This window comes from Eleutherodactylus coqui, chromosome 3 (assembly GCF_035609145.1).
Source record: "Eleutherodactylus coqui strain aEleCoq1 chromosome 3, aEleCoq1.hap1, whole genome shotgun sequence".
NCBI classification, from domain to species: Eukaryota; Metazoa; Chordata; class Amphibia; order Anura; family Eleutherodactylidae; genus Eleutherodactylus; species Eleutherodactylus coqui.
In genome coordinates, this window is record NC_089839.1 from 160,559,327 (window position 1) to 160,576,358 (window position 17,032).

Here is a 17,032-nt window from a genome sequence, read left to right on the forward strand (position 1 = left end):
GAGCTCTCTCTCTCCCCCCCACTCCCCTCTGCAACCCCCATTCACCCCCGGCGCCCCCCAAATCTTTTCACCCGAGTAGTCAGGTACTCGAAAATAGCGATGCTCGATTGCGAAATCGCCCTTAACGAGTACGTTCGCTCATCTCTAATAGTCACGTCTGCTGACAAACAACATCTGTCTTAGATGAAAATCAGAATAACGTCATATTAAATATATCCCATAATAAAGATAACTGATCCTCATAATGAAATGAATTTCAATTTCGTCTCTTTACTAAGACCACAAGGAACGTCATAAGGTTTTATTTTTATTCCACAAAGTAAAATCTTGAATATAAATTATGCAAAGACGTCTGGTGCCCCAGTCCTTGCAAATTCATATCACAGTAGCTGGACCCCTAAGCTCATACTTGCATCTGTTCCCACTAGGGAAGAAAGCATCTTGTATTGAATAAACTTCTCAGACTATTCATTTGTAGTGACATTGACACATCCTCAGATCGCTGTAACCAGCTAAATCCATATTTCTGATGACTGCTTTGGGACATATTTGAAAAAGCAAAAAAAATGTTAAATCTTTTAGCGGATCTCAAGGCATGTTATTCACCGCCAGCATATATCATCCTCCCGGCTGTTCTATTTCTGGCTCTTCAATAACCTTATCTGTGAAAAAAATAAAAAGCTTCTACCTGCATTTAAATGTTAAAGCGTCTTTTGTGAATACTTTTATGAGACTGAATATAGGATTTTGTGCCATTCTGCGAAATAACCAATTTCCTGGGACTGATAGAATATAAAAGGAAAAATGATTCTTTAAACAGGCTGCACTGCTGTGAATTTCACACCTAAACAATACTCTGCTTGGTTTTATTATACAATGCTAAAATTTCCTAATGATGGGGAGAAATTACGTTGCTAATGGATGGAAAGTATAATAATCTTCTGGAGAATGACTCAGTTTTATTTTTCACAAAGTGGAATGCCGGTGAAGCAGTGTCTAACAGTCATTGTAACACGAGATCGATAATGAATTTAGGAGGTTTTTAGAAGTGGAACCATGACACAAGAATCGTTTCTAAATAGTATGCACTATGTTTAATTACAGTGTAGTATACAGTAATTACTTTACTTACACATTGGAAGCGGTAGCCAGTAAAGGCTGATGAGTGGTATTGGTTTTGCTTTTAAAGAAATTATCACAGACTGTAACAGTTAAACAGAAGTGGCACAACTCTTGATGGTTATAGTCTCTTTGAGGGCACACTATGCATAACAGTTGTAGTTCACTCTAGCTGGTGCTATATACGTGAACGTTCCAGAACATAACTTGATCAGTGTTTAGAATACAATGGTTATAATTCTCTCTCTTAGCAGGTCACTGTTCACTCCACAGGGACCTAGGGTCAGTGTGGCCTTTACACAGATATTTGGGACAGTGTTAACTTCACACCATTCAAAGTCTTTCACACAGACACTATAATGCTCACCAGCTGCATGTTAACTTCAGAGTGTTACTAGCCAGTACTGCTGTCACTCAGACAGTCACAACTCAACATACTTCAACTTTAGCTTGCAACATAACATACAACACACAATTCTTTCTATTACTCAGAAGGTGGGCCACTCTACACCCACCTAGCTCCCTACCTAAGAGTCCTACTACAATAGACCTTTCCTACCAACCCCTTCGGTTTACTAGTATTCCAGGACCAAATTATCCAGGCCGGACTACAGGTCTCAAGGCAGCCAACTTTCCACTATACACTGTTCACCAGTCCCCATCTCTCAGATGTAGTCTCCCTGTTGGTACCACCCAACCCGCCATGGCTCCTTCTCACACTGGTCTCTTTTATAGACCCAATAGATTACCTCAGAACTGACTTCTTTCAAGGCTGATGGCTCACTCAGCTCCTAGCATTACTGTGCACTCACCAACCTTCAAACTTCAAAACATTCTCAGCTCATTATCCTATAACGGAAACTGTTCCCTGTGTCAATTCACCATCTGCTTCCCAGTGATGCTCTGCAGGGCCTTGAAAGGTGGTACCTGATGAGACAACCTCTGGATCTTCCTAAAGTATGCATGGTGGCCCAGCAAATTGCATGTCTGCAGACTCCTGCCCAGGTCCAGATCATCATTGGAGCACTTGTTGCAGGCACCCCAATATCTATTACTCATTGGGACCCCTGGTTGATGCCCCCAATGCTGAACCAGTGAGAAGGAGTTACACCATTTTTTTCTGCTGGTAGAAAAAAAACAAAACAGAAAAACTATATACTCACCTGTTTTGCTGCCCAAGAGTGCTCCTTCTTACTTTCAGGTGGTGCAGGTATGTGTATGTGCTGAGATACGTAATCAACACTGGCCAATCCCTGACCTCCGACACAGGTAAGTGTATAATTATTTTACCAGTAGAAAAGGGGGCATTATTAATTATGGCAGCAGAGGTGGAGCTTTATTATCCACAGGGCAGAAAAGTTGGTATAATTACCTAAGGGTGCATAAAAGGCAGCATTATTACTGATGGAGGCATTACTACTTATAGAGTAGAAAATGGGGCATTACTAATTATGGGGAAGTAGTAGTGGCATTATTACTTATGTGGCATTACTACTGATAGGGACACAAGTGGACATTATTTCTAAAGGAGGCATAAAACAGGACACTTTTACTGTGTTGAAGGCACTAAAAGCAGCATAATTCCTATCTTGGGCAGTATGAATAGGGAGATTGTGTAGAGGTGGGGAAAACATATGTAGGATGCTTAAAAAGCAAGCAACAAAAGATGTCTGTGTGTCAAATTCTACAGAGACAAGTTGGGACCAGGAGTTTGTGGCGGTCTGGGACTGGATAGAAAAGAAAAAGGACAGAGAACACCACCAATCGGATAAGATGTCACCTGTGATCACTGGATGTAACTTCAGTGCAATCACTATTATTGTGTAGAGTTGGTATCTGACTGCTATTTAGAAGTATATTAGTGACTGTGAGGGAGTCACTAACAGGCAATTTTATTGTGAGGGGATACAAATGGTGTGACTTGTAGGCTATGCCCCCTTTAAGTTAACATTTGTAATGGTGTTTCTTAGCATGCAAAGTTTTCCCATCTTTTCATCATTCAAAAGTTTGGAGTTTTGATCTGGCTGCGGCTTTATTTGCCTGGGAAAAGAATTTGTTTTGGTGTACGCTTTATAATAGGATGTACCTTTCAAAAACATAGAAGCACTGTCGCAACCGAGGGGGGGGGGTCAATCATAACTGAACTGCTCTGTACTGTAGGCAGCTTTAAACTGACCCTGTCCCCCTTCTGGATCTCAAGATTACCTATACTCTCCTAATGAGCAAATCGACTCTCATGCTCAGCTAATCAATGCTCATCCAATGGGCAGGGCTCTAGACTAATAAATCATGGGTAAACTACAGCTCAGTTTAAGGAAATGCATGTGTTACGTTCATGTGGGAAAACAAAGATCGGGCCCACATGAATGAGACCCAAAAAACACGGGTTCGGAAAAACTGACCGTGTGCTGCAGGGAAGATGGTGAGGCCCTACCTAACAATCGGAGAGCTCGCCTCTATATAGGTGGCCCCATGCTGGAATCTCGGCCTTGCTCTCCCTGAAAAGGTGATATTCGCAACCAGGTGGAACCGACACATTAAATGCACAAACTCACTTACCACACAACTTCACACACTAAAGCAGATGGTAAAGCTGAATATAAAAGCGAGGGATTAATTTGTACATTAGCCAATGAACTTAAGCTGCAAGGCCGCAACAAGGCTCCTCATGTTTTGCAGTCCCTACACTAGCAAGACACCAGATCAGGCAGCACAGGACAATACACACACAGCAAGCTGACCAGACACTATTCACACAGCAAGCTGCAAGCTGACCAGACAATACTCACACAGCAAGCTACAAGCTGACCACACACTACACACACTGCAAGCTGGCCAGACACTACACGCACAGCAGGCAAGACTGAGGAAATACAGCTTCCTCATTGCAGAGGGGCTGGGGTATATATCTACCCCCAGACCCAGGGGATTGGCTGACCTGAACAACCTCACCCAGCCAGATCAATTAACCCTCACCTGTGCAGGTGTGGTCCTGGAGCCCTGTAGAACAACAAACTCCAGCAGAACAGCGTAACAGCATGGATCATGCAGACATGCTCCTTGCCAAAGGTGCTCAGACAGTGAAGGGCACAACAGCTCAGAGTACAATGCAACACATATACATCACAACATAAACATCCCATGCACAAGAGAGTAGCACCACAACACCAATAGCGACAAACATAGTCCCACAGTATCATACACACACTCTTTACTTCCAAAATCCATGAGTCTGTCTCATATCGTACTGCCCACTGCCCTCACAGTTGTCATCTTTTCACACAACAGTTCTATATAGTGTGTGTACTGCTGGACTGCAGTAGAAAATCGGTCCAGAGCATGGGATGTCCTGCTCTTTGGACCACAAGGCTAGCTTGTGGGAGATACCTGGAGCAGAGTCATGTGATTAGCAAACAAAAGAGGGAAAGTGTTAGGGTAAAGAGTCCCTCTTCTAAACACAGTGACTACTTTGTGTGCTCAGTCAGCTTGACAGCCATGATTCTCAGAGCAAACTACTAAGATGTTGACCTTTGCAGTATGTGGAAAGATAAGTGTGGATGAACACTCCTTCTTGCAGTGACATTTAGATTACCCATAAAACTGTCACTATTTTACTGGATTGAGCCTTAAATAACAGATCACACAGGAGCCTTGGTTCCGAAATATTTTCTAAGAACAGTCAAACAGCATGTGCATGGGTTAATGTTAATATCTGCTATGATTGGTTATATGCTAATAGGTTGATATGATACGCTAATATATTGATACAAATACAAGTTTTGATTTGTTGTGTATTATCACAAAGCTTGCTATTCTTGTGATTGGCCCACTGTAGGACATTGTATCCCCGCAAAATAATATATCAACCGCTGAACAAAAACAGCTTCCGAAACACAACTTCTGTGTCAGTGTGATTTTCCTCAGGTGCACCTTAACATAATTGGGAATACCAGCTGATCAGTGATGATATTCATTGAGTATCGCCTAAATTAAGCGATTACTCTAATATTGGGATTCATCAGAAAAAGCTTCTGCCACAGTGTGGAGAATTACCATATCAAACTTCAGCTATTTATTCTTAAAGGGGTTGTCCCGCGCCGAAACGGGGTTTTTTTTTTTTAAACCCCCCCCACCCGTTCGGCGCGAGACAACCCCGATGCAGGGGTTAAAAAAGATCACCGGACAGCGCTTACCTGAATCCCCGCGCTCCGGTGACTTCTTACTTACCCGGTGAAGATGGCCGCCGGCATCTTCTCCCTCCGTGGACCGCAGGGCTTCTGTGCGGTCCATTGCCGATTCCAGCCTCCTGATTGGCTGGAATCGGCACGTGACGGGGCGGAGCTACACGGAGCTACACGGAGCCCCATTGAGAAGATAAGAAGACCCGGACTGCGCAAGCGCGTCTAATTTGGCCATTAGACGGCGAAAATTAGACGGCAACCATGGAGACGAGGACGCCAGCAACGGAGCAGGTAAGTGAAAAACTTTTTATAACTTCTGTATGGCTCATAATTAATGCACAATGTACATTACAAAGTGCATTAATATGGCCATACAGAAGTGTATAGACCCACTTGCTGCCGCGGGAAAACCCCTTTAAGCTAAGATATTTTTTCTTAAGCATAGTATGTTAGACCGGAAAAAAAAACCTATATCCATCCAGTTCAATGCTGCCCCTTACACTACTATGACACCAATTCTATCTGTGTAATGGTCTGGTTCTAGGTTGAAGCCTCTTGTATCAAACTACAAATGACGCCCTCTAGATCCGTGCGTGAGTATGTGGGTTTGTGAGTGACTTACATGCACTGTCCCTGATCCCATGACGGTGATGTCATCAAAGGTCCTTAATCCCCAGTAAGGGAGATACATGCTCCTCCCATGATCACATGACATCATCACAGGTCCTGTATATACGGCTAGGTGTTCATTACTATTCCATAGTAACTGACGCCGCGGGAGGGGGGGATTGTAGGCCGCCTGTAATCTGCACAAGAATACAGGATCTTTGATGAAGTCACCGTCATGTGATCAGGGGCAGAGCATGTAAGTAATTCACTCAGGATGAGCGTCACCTTCATGTGATCAGGCACAGAGTATGACGGTGACGTCATCACAGGTACTTCATCTCCAGTGCTGTGCTACTTCTGATCCCTGTTGTATTGCATGAACAATGTATGTAGCAGTGCTGTGTGTGTGAGACGTGCATGTAGCAGAGCTGTGTGGTGCACATAGCAACAGTCCGGGTCGGTAATGCAGGCGCAGCTCTCATTGAATTCAGTGGGAGCTGTACCTGCATTAAGAGGTGGACAACCATTTTAATAAAATTCCACAAAAGTGTATGACCTTTTTAATAGGGCACATTATAAATTAACAACTTAGTTCTTAATAACATTATATTATGTATATTTGAAGAGTTTCTGCTGTATAAGCCTAATGAGGGTTGGAAATCAGCTGCGGACGTGGAGTAGAGCAACTGTGCTAGACTGATATCTTTGTGGTGTTCTTTACTTCTAAAAATATAATATATTGAAACCAGAGGGTCATCCTACAACTCATTTCTGTCATTTTAACACATGCCACATTGCATTATCAGCCTGTGAGCATTGGGAGCAAGACATTTAGAGGAGTTAGCATTTCCTTCCTGGCTCTTTTGAAGGTTAGATAAGTCTTAAGTATTGGAGGAATTGAGTAGTACAACTTGCATCATTACTGACCTTGAGCAACAACATTCAACAGAGGTAAGGGAAATATGTGGTACGAGACATTTATTATAACATCATTTTCCAAAATCATCTTCATTACTTATTTTTAATTAGTTTGAAAGATTACCACTAGAGAACTAGATGTATGACGTTATGCCAATGTAATGGACTCTAATAATGGGATGAGTGGGAGTCATATATACAGCCTATACATTTTCATCTTGATCCTAACAACAATACTGGGCATATCTTACTTAGAGCATTAACTAAGTATATCCATTATTATTATTTATACATTGTTACTATTTAGTAGGTTATTATGGCAAAGATTATTCATTGTTTGATGAAATGCCCTAGACATTTGCTATATACTTTGTGTATCAATTCCTCGGTTTTAAAGATCGCTGCTTGTTGTCATTTTAAAAAGACCTCCTTTGCTTATTACAAAGGCATAAAAGTCTGTCATGTTATCGGAGTTCTGAATTGTAACAAGCTGTGCAGCTCTGTGGGTGGCTCATTAGAAGAAGTAAAAAATACAATTCGTATTACTGATAGCAAGCAGAGATCTTGAAAGTAGTGACAAATTAAAAAGGAACATAAAGTGAAAAATTGTTTAATTTTACATCACATAAAGAATAATATTTATTTGTTAAATAAACTATATTTATCAGTAAGATGAGGCACATTGTGTATGTAGTATAATGGCCCTAGCAGAGATAATATATGTTGCAGTATGTGACACAGGTTAAGGCTGCATTCAGACGAACGTATATCGGCTCTGTTTTAACGCCGAGCCGATATACCTTGTCCTCGTGTGCAGGGGGGGAGGATGGAAGAGCCAGGAGCAGGAACTGAGCTCCCGCCCCCTCTCTGCCTCCTCTGCACTATTTGCAATAGGGAGAGGTGGGGCGGGGCTAATTCTCGCAACTTAGGCCCGCCTCTTCCCATTGCAATTAGTGCAGAGGGGCGGAGAGGAGGCAGAGAGGGGGGCGGGAGCTCAGTTCCTGCTCCTGGCTCTTCCATCCTCCCCCCCCCTCTGCACATGAGGACAACGTATATCGGCTCGGTGTGAAAACCGAGCCGATATACGTTCGTCTGAATGCAGCCTAAGGCTGCATGCACGAGATCTCACAGCGAAATCCTACCCTGTACGGGCCAGTGACCTTCGCGTACCCGTCTCGGATGCACTGCGGATTTGCCGGCTGACATGCCGCCGCACATGCGTAGGGCAGAGAATGACACGCCATCGCACCAGCGATGACGCGTGTTCACTGTGATTTCGAAAGTGACATTTTGGAATCACCTAAAAGGCTTATTTAGACGACCATATGTCGGCTCGTTTTTCATGCCGAAACCCATATACAGTGTTTTTGTCTGCAGAAGGGGGGGGAGGATGGAAGAGTCAGGAGCAGGAACTGAGCTCCCGTCCCCTCTCTGCCCCTTGCCACTATTTGCAATAGGAGGGGGTGAGACGGGGGCAGAACTAAGTCCTGGCGCTTAGCTCCGCCCCATCCCGCCCATAGCATTTTTATTTTTCCATCGATGGAGCTCTATGGGGCTTTTTTTTGCGGGATGAACTCTAGTCTTCGTTTATCATATTTTTAGGAACATCTAGCATTTCGACTGCTTCACATTCAATTTTTTTCTAGATGCAAGAGTAATAAAATTTGCAAATCTGACAGTTTTTTATTTTTAATGGAAGTCACCCTGCAGTATAAGGGCTTATTCACACGAGCGTATATTGTCAGGCGTTTTCACAGCCAGCTGATATATGCTACCATGTGATGCACGGGCTCAACGTATATGCCGTTGGGCAGGGGAAGACAGCTTAGCTCTGCTTGCATGCTATGGACGGACATTGCTGCGGAATTAGCTCTGCTTAGCTCTGTTAAGCTGTCTTCCCCTTCCTTCCCGCTCACCGGCTCATCTCCTCTATCCTCCCCTCAGTCTGTTTGCAATGGGAGGGGTTGGGGCAGAGCTAAGCTCCTGCCCCCTCCCCACCCCTTGTCTGCAGCCAGCAATGAGAGGGGGCGGAGCTTATCTCTGCCCTCATTCTGCCCCCTCCCATTGCAAACAGTGGTAAGGGGCGGAGAGGAAAGAGAAGGGGGTTGGGAGTTTAGCAGTCACGCTGCTAAACACCCTCCCACATCCCTTTTCAGGCCACTTTTATTGGCTACCATAGGAGTCTATGGCAGCGGCCGTAGAGAGGCCAGGAAGATAGATAAAAATGCCTGGCTGGGCGCTTTTACGCCGCTGGAATATGCCTATGTGATCTCATGCATTGGAATCCAATGCATCAGATGGTAGCGTATAGCGGCCGGCCGTGAAAATGCCGGCGATTTACAATCATGTGAATAAGCCTTAAATGATATATTACATTAATTCTGAAGGCCAGTATGATTACACCAATAACAAATTCATATAGGTTTTTGTTTTTTTTTTTTAAAAACCCTAACATTTTTCTTTTTTGTCAACGGTGCTGTGTAAGATTTTTTTTTTGTGGGATGAGTTTTACTTTTTAATGGCATCATTTGTTGATCCATGTGATGTTTTGATCACTTTCTATTCCGTTTTTTTATAAGGAAAGATAGGGAAAATTTGCTATTTGTGACATGTTTTTTGTATATTTTTTTACGATGTGCACTGTGTGGGTGAAATAACATACTAACCATTATTTTTCTGGACACTGTGATAGTGATTATAACATAGTTACCTCCAGCGTTTTCTGATTGCATAGTCCATTTTCATTTTTCTTCTAAATCTAGGCCCAAACCAGCGTAAAGACTTATTTCAGTCATGATCTGTAATACCCCCATCTGTGCCCTGCAAAGTTATAATGCCCCCTTTGTGTGTTCCCACCCAAAAGTCCAACCAGCAACAGTTCTTTCTCCTCTCAGTCCTGCCTGATACCACAGCTCTGTGCAGTGCAGACTCCTCTGCCTGTCTCCTGCTCTATGACATTTTAGTAAAGCAAAATATTGGGGAGAGGTCAGACTCTGCCCTGCATAGAACAGCACTGTCAGGCAGATGGGAGGCAAGGCCAATCGGCCATGGTCTCCATAGCGGTCAATGGTCTGCTGGGTGGAAAACATATTGGGGCATATTTACTAAAACTGTCTAATAATAAGGCAGTGCAAACTTAGACTACACATTCTTAAAATGTGCCAAATCTATCACAGTGGCTCATTCTGGATGATAAATTTGGGGTATGTTTAGACTGTCTAGTCTAACTTTACACCACCTATTAACCATCTTATGGTCTTTTACACGGGACGAGCTGTTGTGCAAACGATGCCCTATAACTCGTCCCAGTGCTGCTTTCTTCTGTGCTCTTACAAAGGAGTGAGTATTACTGGCATTGCTCACAGCACTGCTGGCATGGAGGCGGAGTGAGTAAGAGAGCGTTTTCCCTCAGCTCGCCTCCATTCACAGTAAGCAGGCAGTAATGGTGGAACAATTATCGATCAGATTGCAACAGAAGCGCAGGAATCTGAAGAATTCTAAACAATACTCGTCCCATGTAAAAGGGCCATTAGTTTCCATTAGGAATTTTGGTACAATTTTTGCTGCACTGTGTTATATGCAGGCCATACCAATTTTCATGAAGCCACGCCCCTGAGTTTTAAAGTGTACGAAAGTGTCTGAAAACAATTGATGAATGTGGTACAAATGAAGTAAGAGTTTTCTTACGCAATTTCACCAAAAAGCTGGTGAATTTTCAATAGTAAGTCTACCCTTTTATGTCAAATCTGTTGGTTTGTGTCGTATACAAATCCACAGTTCTGCTCCAATTTGAGTGAAATTTTGCATGAGCGTTCTTCATCACCAGTCGACGAATACTGGGGTAATTAAAAATGGAAAACTCGCCGACTTCCCTTTTGATTTTTGTTGCCAATAGTAACCAATCACAGCTCAGCTTTCATTTCTTATACTGCTGAGGTAAAATGAAAGCTGTGCTCTGATTGGTTGCTATTTCTTATACTGCTGAGGTAAAATGAAAGCTGTGCTGTGATTGGTTGCTACGGGCAACACAGATTTTCTTTTGGACAGATTTCATAAAATTTGCGGTGCTGGGCTCATTTTTGTGGCCAACTTTGTATATTCTAGGACTGCTATTCATAAAATTGACATGCAACACACGGGTATATCACCTAGTATCTAAATATTATTTGCAACAAGGACAATTTATATGAACACTACATTGTATTACATGAGACACAACATCAGGTTCAGAGAAAAGTTACCAAGATGGTGAGCGGTCTGCAAGCCATGTCCTATGAAGAACGGTTAAAGGATCTATGAATGTTTAGCTTGCAAAAAGAAGGCTGAGAGGAGACTTAATGGAGGTCTACAAATATCTGAAGGGCTGTCACAGTGCAGAGGGATCAGCCCTATTCTCATTTGCACAAGGAAAGACTAGAAGCAATGGGATGAAACTGACAGGGAGGAGACACAAATTAGATATTACACAGTGAGGGAGATCAATGAGTGGAACAGGTTACCACGGGAGGTGGTGAGTTCTCCTTCAATAGAAGTGTTCAAACAAAGGCTGTACAGACATCTGTCTGGGATGATTTAGTGAATCCTGCACTGAGCAGGGGGTTGGGCTCGATGACCCTGCAGGTCCCTTCCAACTCCACCATTTGATGATTCTATGGTGAATAGATGTGTTAATATTTCCTGTTATACAAGAGAGTTATTGCTCTCTTCTTCTGTGGTCCCTATAATTCTTGTAAATGTGAATCTAAAGGCTTTAATAAAGGATAAATTACTTAGCAATTTACTTGCAAATTTGGAATGCAACTGTGTCAAGTTGTAAAAACATGTCTACATTGCTAAAATACAGCTACTGAGACAAACAAAATAATTATATCTCTGACGTCTTCTAATACTACAGCTATATACAGAGTTGTCAAACCAGTACTATAAAATACTACAACTTTACATTTTGCTACGATTGGTATGGCACCTAATATGGCAATAGGCATGCTGTCCATCTCTAGTAGAGGTCATTTGAATGTCACCTCACACTGGATAAACTCGTATTAGGAGATTTAATAGCCTTTTAAGACAGCTTTTATTTGATCATGGAATGAACTAATTTGAAAAGGACATTTCGTTTCAATTATGACTCCATAACAGTTCCTAATGAAGTTGACAAAATCAATTTAATGGAAGATATTTCTCACATAGACAATTAATTCCAACTTGGGTTTATAAGTTCTTCAAGAGTTGCATTGTTTGATTAGAAAGGAGCTGGAGAGATATGAAGCAGATAATATAATCTATGGCGTTCTCCCTAACCACCTGGCTTTTATAACTCAAAAGTCCATTATCTGGATTATTAATGTGAGACTCGCAACATTTATAAATCTGACATAAAATGAATATTTGAAAGTTGACTACTCTTAATTAGACAAATGTATAATGATAATTACATGGTATGAACAAAATACTGGCTAACCATGCAGCAAAAATAATATTGAATGATACCATACTGACTATAGTCCTGCAATACCTAGGGTTGACATCACACTTTACATACGGCACCCCATTTTTCCACAACTTCATTTAGGGTCTAGATAGTCTCTTGATCCTAGGACTTCTGTGTATGTTATTGGCAGGGGTAGCCTTAGGTTAGATGGCACTCTCTACAGAAATAATTTTGCTGTTTTTTTCCCCCTCATCATAAGAAAATACAATGTCGGACATTGATAAAACATATTCCCCCAGTTTCTGGCATAAAAAAGCTTAAACATTTTGTACAAGACTTGGAGTATGGCTTCTTAGAGCAACCGACAAATTTATGTATAATTTCCGCATACATTACTGGTATAAGTTATACCAATAATATATGCCCAGTCAGACCTGGAGTATATTTCCGGATAACAAGATGCACCTAACATATGTAGAGACGTGTGCCTCTTCATTTATTACGCACATTGTGTGCCGGGGGAAACAATATTAAAGGGGTTGTCTCGCGAAATCAAGTGGGGTTATATACTTCTGTATGGCCATATTAATGCACTTTGTAATATACATCGTGCATTAATTATGAGCCATACAGAAGTTATTCACTTACCTGCTCCGTTGCTAGCGTCCCCGTCGCCATGGTTCCGTCTAATTTCGGTGTCTTCTTGCTTTTTTAGATGCGCTTGCGCAGATCCGTCTTCTCCCTTCGGCTCCGCTCGGCAGCATCGGCGTTTTGGCTCCGCCCCCTTGCACGCGTCATCGCGTAGCTCCGCCCCATGACGTGTTCCGGTTCCAGCCTCCTGATTGGCTGGAATCGGCACGTGATGGGGCGGAGCTACGCGATGATGCGTGCAAGGGGGCGGAGCCAAAACGCCGATGCTGCCGAGCGGAGCCGAAGGGAGAAGACGGATCTGCGCAAGCGCGTCTAAAAAAGCAAGAAGACACCGAAATTAGACGGAACCATGGCGACGGGGACGCTAGCAACGGAGCAGGTAAGTGAATAACTTCTGTATGGCTCATATTTAATGCACGATGTATATTACAAAGTGCATTAATATGGCCATACAGAAGTGTATAACCACACTTGATTTCGCGAGACAACCCCTTTAAGACAGTCATTTGAACCTCTGGTCTTAATAAATGTTCCTTATTATATATTGCACTGATACTGCCCTGCATTCTGCTTCTGCAGAAAGCAGCAAGATGCAGCATACCCAAACCCGAATAGTTTAGTGAATAAATATGGTAACAGTACCAAGCTCCCAACATAAATACAAAACCAAAACCAAACTCATGACATTTTGTACCTCTACAAAGTAATAGTGGACCCTTTGTGCCCCCCCCCCCCCATATACAATAGTTCCCTCTCTGTGCCCAGAAGTCCCTCCTCAGTGCAAAGTTTAGGTTTACTTGTTTAATACACTCATTTTCCCTGTTCAGTAGAATCTTGTCAAGCTATATTGATCAGACTCCCCCCAGCTCTGTCTACTCCCCACTGATGTTCCAAGCGGAGGAGACAGAGCTGGCAGGAGGATGATTCATGTAGCTCCACAAGATGCTGCAGCACACCGCATGGAGAAGGATCATTTGACTGGTTGGACACAAGGGGAGAGATCACACTCACCCTAAATCTGCTGGTTCGCATTCCTACAAGCTAGTGACCGACACTCTGTGTGACCGCACTGGTCGCACATAGCTAAGGCTGGCCATGGTTATTGGTTTGGTAAAAAAATTATGTAGATCATTTGAATAGGAGCAAGTGTTTCCTATAAGCAAGGGAAGATCCCACAGATGCCTTGCCAAGTCAAAACGGATCAGTTAGAGTGCCAAAGGAGCAAGGTAAGTATGGTTACAAAACTAACTGGGGAAATAATAGACAAAGGGAGGCTAAAAGATCAGAACCTGCTGGGGCAAAAACATACAGCAAGCAGATGTTATAAGGCAATTGCAGAAGAGTCATTGGACCATAGCCAGGTTAGTTTTTTTTTTACAGATTCTAGGCATTTTTATACATTTTTTGGGAACAGATGGAAATAGTAATTGTAATTAGCATTTTTTTCAGAAATTAGGATCTTATGACATTATGGGGGAAACTTATCGGTATTACTGGTAAACTGTACGGACAGTTCACCAGTCTCTCCCCGGGACAGCATACATGTAATTCAATAAAAGGATGCATGTTATAGTGACAAGTCAGAAGCTTTAATCGGTGGGGTCCAATAAACTCAGATATAATCAGCTATGATAAACACAAAAAATATGTCTGAACAGGTCTACAGTTGCCGTTGGACCTGCAGTATGGCTCTACAACTATTAATTAATTTAACTACATGGATAGAATAAGACATTCAACCAAATGGAAGACATATTTTCTCATACAATGACGTTAATACAAAGATATTGCACTCCCTAGGATATCCCCACTACAATTAAAGCTTTCCATTAAGCTATGGCCTCTCAATTCCCTTGTCCAAGGTAAAACACTAATTTAGCTGCAGTCTGTGTAAGGTGCACAAACCTAATTTGCAATTCTTGGAGACATTTCCGCAATTAAATTTCAGTTTTAATATTTCATTTCGAAGCCAAGCTTCCCAATGGAAATTACCTTAACTGGATATGGCATTAAACTTACTTAGTTACTGACTTTAATTTACCAGACCGATGATACCTCCTGACTATAAAAACATCCTGACTTTAACTGTATAACTCTACATTTTTATGGCACACATAAAGATAGCCGCTTTCCGTATGTAGCATATGGAAAACATAGGATATCTGCCTTTCACTTTGAATGGTCAGTATGTAATACTATGCTTCTCTGCTTCTAATAGCAGAACAATGGATGTTTCTAAAGCCTTACTTAGTCCACATAACCTCCAACTTGCTTGAATCCCTATATATCTGCCATATATATTTATGTTGAGTGCAGGAAGTATATTGAAGGGGCTCCTGTTCTGAGCCCGTTCAATAGGCAGTGGGTGTCAGCTGCATATTACAGCTGATGCTCTGCAGTAACCGCTGGTATTGGAGATAATTTCATCCCAGTTTTTTAGTCCATTACATGCTGCTGTCAGTAGTGACTTCAGCATCCAAGCTGTTGGATAGGGAGGGGCTCCTTCTGCCCCTCTCTCTGGCTCTTTAGCAATGTGAATGTAGGGTGCCAATGGGTCATCATGGCAGCTGGAGGGCCAATGAAGGCCCCAGGTCTGCCATCTCAATATTTCTATTAGGCCCTGCCAGAGGTAGAGCTTAAAGGGAATCCGTCATCATCACTTATGAGCACCATAGAGTTATGGTGCTCATAGGCCAGATCCCCATTCCCGTGTTATCACTCCTGTTAGTTTACGCACGTATAGTGCATTGGACTCATCTCTGCAGCCTGTGGATGTGCATAGAGGACAATGATAGTATATGTGCACAGCCTACAGAGAGGAGTCTGCTGTACTGTCTGCATTTCCACATCTATGGGGACAATGCAGGACCAGGAGCCAGGGAAGTATAAAAAGTACATCCCTGAACTCCTCCGTACCTGAGCTATGAAACCATAGCCTAGTTTATAGTTGTCATAGGTGATGACAGGTTCCCTTGAATGAGGTAACACTGACAATCACAGCATACTGCAATACAGTACTGTAATGTGTTATCCAAATAATCAATAAAAAAAATATAATTTATATCTCCACAGTCATAAAAGTCCAAACTATTAAAATGTGTTATGAATGCCATAAAAAAAGCTCAAAAGACACCATGCTGCTGTTTTTTTCTGTAACCGCACTGCCTCAAAAAAACTGAATAAAAATTTGTATGTACCCCAAAATGGTAGCAATAAAAACTACAGCTTTTCAATGGAAAAATAAATAAAAGTTATGGGTCTTAGAATATGACAAGAGAAAGCAAGTGTTACGTTTTTTTTAAACTTTTTTTGTCCTTTGTAAAAATAGTAAACCAAAAAAAAACGTATAAATTCGGTAAGGTTATAATCATACTGACCCACAAAACCAAGTTAACATATCACTTTTACCACACAGTAAAAGCAGTAAAAGTTAAACCCAGAAAGCAATGACAAAAAATATGCAACGGCTATTTTTTTCCCATTCTACCCTCCAAAAAATTTAAAGTTTTTAAATACATTTTATGGTACGTAAAAAGATACCATTAAAATTGTGTGCGCATTTGCACCCCCCACCCCCACCCATTGAACCCCCATATGCGGACCAGTGCAGACAACTAGATCATGCTTTTTTTTTTTTTTTTTTGCGTGACCGAAATGCGCATGCAAAATACCAAAATCTGAACAAACCCACTGAAATCAATGGGTTCTAGTCTAGTCTCAGCGTATTGCGCCCACAAATTTTGCGTGTGCATGTGAATCTAGCTTTAGGACGCATTCCACCAGGTTACAATTCAGAAAATGACACATATATTGAAATGGCGAAATATTTTGAGAAAAAAAATGACCGTTCTTCAGCAATAATCATAAATATCTACGGCTTCAAATTTCTAGCGTTACTGTGACGACAAAACGATGATCACAAATATGACGGATATTAAATCCTACATTGTTTAATCCAAGGTGACCTCATCTATTGAGTGTTGTAATCTTCTAACTCTTCTCCAGCTTTTATATGTATTTAGTAATGCAAAGGCCTGTCTAACGGCAACATGCTAGCAGCACGAATAAATAATATATTTTTTTCCCAATTTCCAGGCAGTTTCATTGCAGCAGCAGAACTGTT

At 41.9% G+C, this 17,032-nt stretch overlaps 1 protein-coding gene across 5 annotated transcripts in view; it reads left to right on the forward strand.

The window, feature by feature from the left end:
• Positions 1–6,146: 6,146 nt before the first annotated feature.
• GP9 (glycoprotein IX platelet) overlaps positions 6,147–17,032 on the forward strand; it is a 67,961-nt gene continuing 57,075 nt past the window's right edge. The window contains exon 1 of one of the 5 annotated variants that reach the window (XM_066594588.1): positions 6,147–6,165. The gene's annotated coding sequence lies outside the window, so the exon portion shown is untranslated. Of the gene's footprint in view, positions 6,166–6,188; positions 6,239–6,795; positions 6,861–17,032 lie in introns of those variants that run through there. The other 4 variants (XM_066594590.1, XR_010791062.1, XR_010791061.1 and 1 more) reach the window with 4 other exon arrangements.